Source organism: Ascidia mentula (assembly GCF_947561715.1).
Source record: "Ascidia mentula chromosome 2 unlocalized genomic scaffold, kaAscMent1.1 SUPER_2_unloc_16, whole genome shotgun sequence".
Taxonomy (NCBI): domain Eukaryota; kingdom Metazoa; phylum Chordata; class Ascidiacea; order Phlebobranchia; family Ascidiidae; genus Ascidia; species Ascidia mentula.
Window position 1 is genome coordinate 30,001 of NW_028113661.1, and position 7,500 is coordinate 37,500.

At 48.0% G+C, this 7,500-nt stretch overlaps 2 non-coding genes across 2 annotated transcripts; both read right to left on the minus strand.

Moving 5' to 3' along the window:
* Positions 1 to 210: 210 nt before the first annotated feature.
* On the minus strand, positions 211 to 364 carry LOC145915418 (5.8S ribosomal RNA). The gene has a single exon (XR_014403797.1). It is a non-coding gene; the product is annotated as a 5.8S ribosomal RNA (ribosomal RNA).
* Positions 365 to 624: 260 nt separating this feature from the next.
* On the minus strand, positions 625 to 2,448 carry LOC145915401 (small subunit ribosomal RNA). Its single transcript, XR_014403787.1, has one exon. It is a non-coding gene; the product is annotated as a small subunit ribosomal RNA (ribosomal RNA).
* Positions 2,449 to 7,500: the final 5,052 nt, after the last annotated feature.

The following is a 7,500-nucleotide window of genomic DNA, read 5'->3' on the forward strand; positions in this document are numbered from 1 at the left end:
GCGCCACCGAAGCTCGTGCGAGCGCCGCGCCCGAACGCGAGCCGTGCTGCTCCGGGCCGGGATCCTCTTCGAGGCCGACTCGTAACGAGACGCACGCCGCGTTCGGTTTCGCGCGCTGACACTGCGTTCGTGCTGTCCTGGGCGGGACGACCGTGGCAACGGCCGACACCGCACCGGCCCGACGCGTCGCCGCGCGGGAACGTTACAACGCGACCCTGAGGCGGGCGTGGCGCCGGGATTGACCCGGTGCCGCAATTTGCGTTCAGAACGTCGATGCTCAATGTGTCCTGCAATTCACATTAATTCACGCAGCTAGCTGCGTCCTTCATCGACTCGCGAGCCGAGTGATCCACCGCCAAGAGCCCTCCGTGACTTCGTCAGTTGGACAAGCGCGACCCAGCCGGATTGCACAGTCGAAAAAAGCGGTGGCCGAGCGGTCGCCAGCCGTAGGCGACGCATGAAGCCAGCCTGGCACATGGCCACGGCACTCGGCGCAGAACGAAACAGGGTGACCGAAGTGCAATCGCGTGCGCCTCAACAGCGACGAAGGGCGTGCGCGGCCGCCAAGATACGGAGCCTTCTCCACCTGTCGAACGCACGACCACTCGATCGGCGATCGGCCGGTAATGATCCTTCCGCAGGTTCACCTACGGAAACCTTGTTACGACTTTTACTTCCTCTAAATGATCAAGTTAGATCGTCTTCTCGGACGCCGGCGCGGCCGTTGCCGAACGCGCCAGGTCCAATCGGAGGACCTCACTAAACCATTCAATCGGTAGTAGCGACGGGCGGTGTGTACAAAGGGCAGGGACGTAATCAACGCGAGCTGATGACTCGCGCTTACTGGGCATTCCTCGTTCAAGGGAAACAATTGCAATTCCCTATCCCTAGCACGACCGGGGTTCAGCGGGTTACCCGGACCTTCCGGCCTAGGCGGCGACACGCTGATCCGGTCAGTGTAGCGCGCGTGCGGCCCCGAACATCTAAGGGCATCACAGACCTGTTATTGCTCAATCTCGTGTGGCTAAGCGCCACTAGTCCCTCTAAGAAGTTCAACGCCGACCGATAGGGTCGCGTAACTAGTTAGCAAGCCAGAGTCTCGTTCGTTATCGGAATTAACCAGACAAATCGCTCCACCAACTAAGAACGGCCATGCACCACCACCCACAGAATCAAGAAAGAGCTCTCAATCTGTCAATCCTCACTGTGTCCGGGCCGGGTGAGATTCCCCGTGTTGAGTCAAATTAAGCCGCAGGCTCCACGCCTGGTGGTGCCCTTCCGTCAATTCCTTTAAGTTTCAGCTTTGCAACCATACTTCCCCCGGAACCCAAAGACTTTGGTTTCCCGCAAGCTGCCGGAGGGGTCGTCAAAGTAACGCCCCCCGATCGCTGGTTGGCATCGTTTATAGTCAGAACTAGGACGGTATCTGATCGTCTTCGAACCTCTGACTTTCGCTCTTGATTAAAGAAAACATTCTTGGCAAATGCTTTCGCAGTCGTTCGTCTTGCGCCGATCCAAGAATTTCACCTCTAACGGCACAGTACGAATGCCCCCGTCCGTCCCTCTTAATCATTACCTCGCGCTCCGAAAACCAACAAAATAGAACCGAGGTCCTATTCCATTATTCCATGCACCATTATTCAGGCGAAGCGCCTGCTTTGAACACTCTAATTTTTTCAAAGTAAACGTCCCGGCCGCCGCCGACACTCAGTCAAGGGCACCGGCGGAGCGCCGCGGGAGAGGGCCAGGTGCGGCCAGTGCACGCCTTGCGACGGACCGGCCGCCTGCGCCCAACGTCCAACTACGAGCTTTTTAACCGCAACAACTTAAATATACACTTTTGGAGCTGGAATTACCGCGGCTGCTGGCACCAGACTTGCCCTCCAATGGATACTCGCTAAAGGTTTTAAAGTGTGCTCATTCCAATTACAGGGCCTCGTTTAGAGTCCTGTATTGTTATTTTTCGTCACTACCTCCCCGCGTCGGGAATGGGTAATTTGCGCGCCTGCTGCCTTCCTTGGATGTGGTAGCCGTTTCTCAGGCTCCCTCTCCGGAATCGAACCCTGATTCCCCGTCACCCGTAAGAACCTCGGTAGGCCGATACCCTACCGACGAAAGTTGATAGGGCAGACACTTGAATGATCTGTCGCCGGTTCGAGACCGTGCGATCCGCTCAGTTATCCAGAGTCGCCAAAACGTGGCGGGCGCGACGCGAAGCCGGCCCGGTCGGTTTTTGTACTGATAAATGCGCACCCGCCGCAAGGCAGGCGCTGACCGCATGTATTAGCTCTAGATTTTGTACAGGTATCCAAGTACGATGTACGATCAAATGAACCATAACTGATTTAATGAGCCATTCGCAGTTTCACTGTACGAGAGCGCGTACTTAGACTTGCATGGCTTAATCTTTGAGACAAGCATATGACTACTGGCAGGATCAACCAGGTAGCTTCGTGTGGAGACGCAGGGCCCGCCGCCCGCTCCGACCGTCACTTTCAAGCTACGATTCTCAACGCTTGGTTCGGCCACGAACTCTGAAAACCGTCAAGGACGCGCGAAACATGGCCGGACGCGCGAAGCGCCAACCAGCTGTAACGCCGACGTGCAACTATGCCAACAACACGCACCGTAGTAGGACCCGCACCGTGGACGCCTTGGCATCGAACGAGCAGCAGCAAATCTGCTCAGCGAGCCAGTCGCCAACCGCACGCAACAAGCGACGCCGCGCGCACATTCGCACCGAGCTGCTTGCTCCCACATAGTAGGGTCAGATTTGTTCCATGTACTCTTGTGGTGATCCTCCTGGAGCAAATTCTGAGCGACGCAACAAAAGCCAGCTCTGCGAGCACGCAACTGGTAACGCCGCTTGTGTTTTTTGGGCTATTTTTGCCAAATTTTTTGAAAAAAAAAAGCGACCCCGAACGCCCATTCGGCGTCCGAGATCGCTCAAAGTGCGCCCGCGCTGCGGACAAATCGACAGATCTTGAGGCTTACTCTCAACAAATCGCAGTGAAAATACTGCTCTAGTGATTACGACACCCCGATCTTCAACTAGGTCGTTTGCGAATGATTTAGCACCACGCCTTTCGGGCAGGGGGGTGTGCCGACCGACGGGCAACTCTTGCGGCGCCCGTCGAACGTCAGCACCGGCATAGACGGCGGCCTTTCGACCGCTTACGTTGGCCGGCCGTGGGCGAGGCACAAAAGTATCGTCGCTTTCTAGGCGGGATTCTGACTTAGAGGCGTTCAGTCATAATCCCCCAGATGGTAGCTTCGCACCATTGGCTTATCAGCCAAGCACATGAACCAAATGTCTGAATCTGCGGTTCCTCTCGTACTGAGCAGAATTACTATCGCAACAACACCTCATCAGTAGGGTAAAACTAACCTGTCTCACGACGGTCTAAACCCAGCTCACGTTCCCTATTAGTGGGTGAACAATCCAACGCTTGGTGAATTCTGCTTCACAATGATAGGAAGAGCCGACATCGAAGGATCAAAAAGCAACGTCGCTATGAACGCTTGGCTGCCACAAGCCAGTTATTAAATGAGACCTCACGTGAATAATCGATAGTCTTAATTATGATTCTTATTGATCAATGATCTATAGAACTACTTATAATAACGTTTCCGACACTTTTTTTGATTCGAACTTTTGCGCAACCTAATATTACCATAGTCCCTTATTATAGTTCAAGAACGAGTCTTCGTACCCCGCCCGGGTTTTACACATAGGAATGTCAAAATTTACTGCCGGCTGTTTGAAGCAATAGCTGGGCTGCGCTGCGGTAGGGCACTCCACGTTCGAAATGTTTACAATTGCACTTTTGATGGTGTATTGTGTTGTGACCAAGGTGGTTACTTGCCACAAGCCTTGGCAGAGCTGTCGCATTTCATTTAAAACATCGGGTGTGCAAAAGCGCGCAGCCAGCCCGCGGGATTTTTATCAGGGCCGCGAGGATTGTGCAGAGCCCTTCATGTAACATTGTGAAACAATATTTTTTGCAGATGTAAACTCGATGCTGTTTTGTGACCATGTTGGTCACTTACCACACGCCTTGGCAGAGCTGTCGCATTTCATTTAAAACATCGGGTGTGCAAAAGCGCGCAGCCAGCCCGCGGGATTTTTATCAGGGCCGCGAGAATTGTGCAGAGCCCTTCATGTAACATTGTGAAAAAAATAATTTTTACAGATGTAAACTCGATGCTGTTTTGTGACCATGTTGGTCACTTACCACACGCCTTGGCAGAGCTGTCGCATTTCATTTAAAACATCGGGTGTGCAAAAGCGCGCAGCCAGCCCGCGGGATTTTTATCAGGGCCGCGAGAATTGTGCAGAGCCCTTCATGTAACATTGTGAAAAAAATAATTTTTACAGATGTAAACTCGATGCTGTTTTGTGACCATGTTGGTCACTTACCACACGCCTTGGCAGAGCTGTCGCATTTCATTTAAAACATCGGGTATGCAAAAGCGAGCAGCCAGCCCGCGGGATTTTTATCAGGGCCGCGAGGATTGTGCAGAGCCCTTCATGTAACATTGTGAAAAAAATAATTTTTACAGATGTAAACTCAATGCTGTTTTGTGACCATGTTGGTCACTTACCACACACCTTGGCAGAGCTGTCGCATTTCATTTCAAACATGGGATATGCAAAAGCGCCCAGCCAACCTCCAAAATTTTTGTCAGGGCTGCGAGGATTGTGCAGAGCACTTTAGGTAACAATGTGCAAAAAATAAATTTGACAGGTGTAAACTCGATGCTGGTGTGCGTTGGTTCGTTTCTCGTGGCTTGCCGCGCGCTTTCGCATCATTTTTTTACGCATCACCGATCAGGTTTTGTGATCGTTGATGCGTAACATTTTTCGTGCCCTGTGTGTTTTTATTTCGCACCCTGTGTAACATTCCAGCGCTGATTTTACAGGAATGTGATTGACAACTTTCCCTATATAATCACGGTTGTTCTCTCTCAGAGCCAGTCTTAATTAATACGTGCTGTTGGATCATGCTGTTGAAAAATATAGCAGTTAGATTTTTGTTGCAGAAACCTTAGGGCTGAAGTAATTGAGTAAATAATATTTGTAAATTTTGCAGTGATTTTGAATTAGAAAAGGTACGCTGAGTTGTTTAAACGTCTAAAAGAATAACAATATTTTTTTTGGTTGTTGTTTATTGTATGTTTTGTACCTGTTGGTGGCAAAAAAACAAGATTGTTCCGAATTTTCTTTATAGACATGGAATCTTCGCCGAAGAAAAGTGGGAAAGGTGTGATGTATTATTATCATTTCCCAAAAGGTATGTAAAGTGTTTTATTGTTTAATATGAGTGAAAAAGTAATTCTGTTTGTGTCTTAGATTTTCTGAAACCATACGGTTTGGCCACGGACGTAGAACACTTGGACGACGAGAATCACTTTCGCAATAAATTGAAGGTTTTTACATGCGAGTGGCTACAGAGGCCTCGGGTGGCAATATCTGAATTTGCCGAAACGATGGATAAAAATTGGAACAGAATAGAACAGGATGTGGGACCGCTTGCTGAAAATGATTGTGTAAAATCGTTTAGCCACTTTGTTCAAAAATTGAACGATTTATGCGAGCCATTCAGGAAGCACGTTGGAGGCAATGAAGGTTTGTCTTGCTCCGAAAGTAAGGCAAAAGCGAAACTCCTGAGTTTAAAGCAAGCAATAAGCGAGATGGAGGAGATAGACGAATTTTATTTGCATAAAATGACCCACGTTGGTGCCTCCATGTACCTCTTGGGGATTCACCTTCATGTAATGAAGTACATTTTTTCAAATATGGAGGGTGTGGGGAGCAATTGCGGTGGTGATTTACTCGATGCCTTTAAAAAAGAAAAGAATTTCCAGTCCTACAGTGAAGCCATTATTGGCACGCGCACTCAAAACGTGACGCAAGGCACAACAAAGCGAGTGAGGCGTTCATTCGAGGAAATAATTTCCCTAAAAAGAAAAGATTTAGCCGACGGCTGTGGGCCTTCAAGCAGCGGTACCTGTGAGGAACAAGGTAAAAAAGAGAAACGAATTGATGAAATCAAAGAGGCGAAGAAGAATAAAACACTGCGGAAAAAGCAAAAAAGAAGAACAGAAAATAAGTAAGAAGAAAGCTGCGGAAATGATGATTTTTTGTATTTCCGCATTTCTTTTCTTTCAATATAGCTGCGTCCGTTTTTGCTTGTGCGATGAACCGTTATGTTTTTCTGAAGTAGTCTTTTGTTGTGACATGATCACTGCGTTTCGTAGTTTTTTCTCGTAAACATCTTTGTCTTTGTGTGAAAGTTAATCTTATTTGGAACGTTAATAGTTCAACTTCTCGTTTCATATAATCTTGTTTACAAGCTCTTTTTTTGAGTGTTACGCAGCGTTAATCGAATGATTGCTTAATCATTGCCCTACTTTGACAGGCTAGTATTGTTGAAATAATTGGATATTTAGGATTTTCTCAAGAGAGTTGTTTCATTGTTGTTAATCGTGTTGAAGAAAATGGCGAATGCTGAAATACATTGGGATCGTTACGATCAAGCTTGTGTCCTTGTTGATCCAGACGTAAGTCAAATCAGCTTTCGTTGTTGTTTGTGTTTTTTAAGGTTTCTGTGTTTAGTTGTAAGTTTGTTTGTATTTTTGGCAGGTGGAGGAAAAACGTTTAAGAAAACATAATGATGATAAAGAGCGTCTGCGACGCTTTGGGGAGCGTGGAGATCTATATTTTGGTGAAATGGACATTCCAGCAGAAGATACGAATTCGAAACGGCTTGCTGTGGGGTCTTCTTTGGAAAGGTGGATAGTGGATTCGTCTTGGTCTTACTGTGCGCGTTGTTTTTCGGTAAACACGTGTAACATCAGTCCCGGGTTTAGGCGTCCTCATTTTTCCACATTGAAGACTTGCCAATGTAGTGGAAATTACACTGTTCCTCGAATTGCTGATTGGCCCCAAGAGTTGAAGGGTCTAACCTCTGGCGACCAATCAATTCTGGCATTTTTCGCGTTGCACGTGAATTCCACTCAGCGATTACAGCACGGTTATCGTTACAAAGACCGTGGGGTTGCTGTAACTCTGATACAGAGATCTGTACTTGAACGAATTCACTCTGTAGAAGACGAACAGAGGCGGAGCAGGCTGTTGACAGCTTATCATTATCTTGTCAACGATGGAAGAAGTGCGTATGGTGACTTCGTCAGGCAACGAGAGGAAGGTTTATTGAGATCGCGAATCCCGTTTTATAACCTTTTTGATGTGGGTACTTTTTTGCGTATGTATAAATGGACAGTAACAAATGCGTTAATTTTTTCAGATTTCGTTCATTGAATCTGCCATTTGGCCAATATTGTATCCGTACAAAATATTTTGTGAATCAGCAATTTCGGGCGGAGAGAGTACAAAACGAGCCTACATGTACAAGATCTTGTCGAACGTTTGTGATTATTCCACATCGTTTGAACTTCTCCGATTTCAGTATGACAGATGGCTATACAAAACTGTTT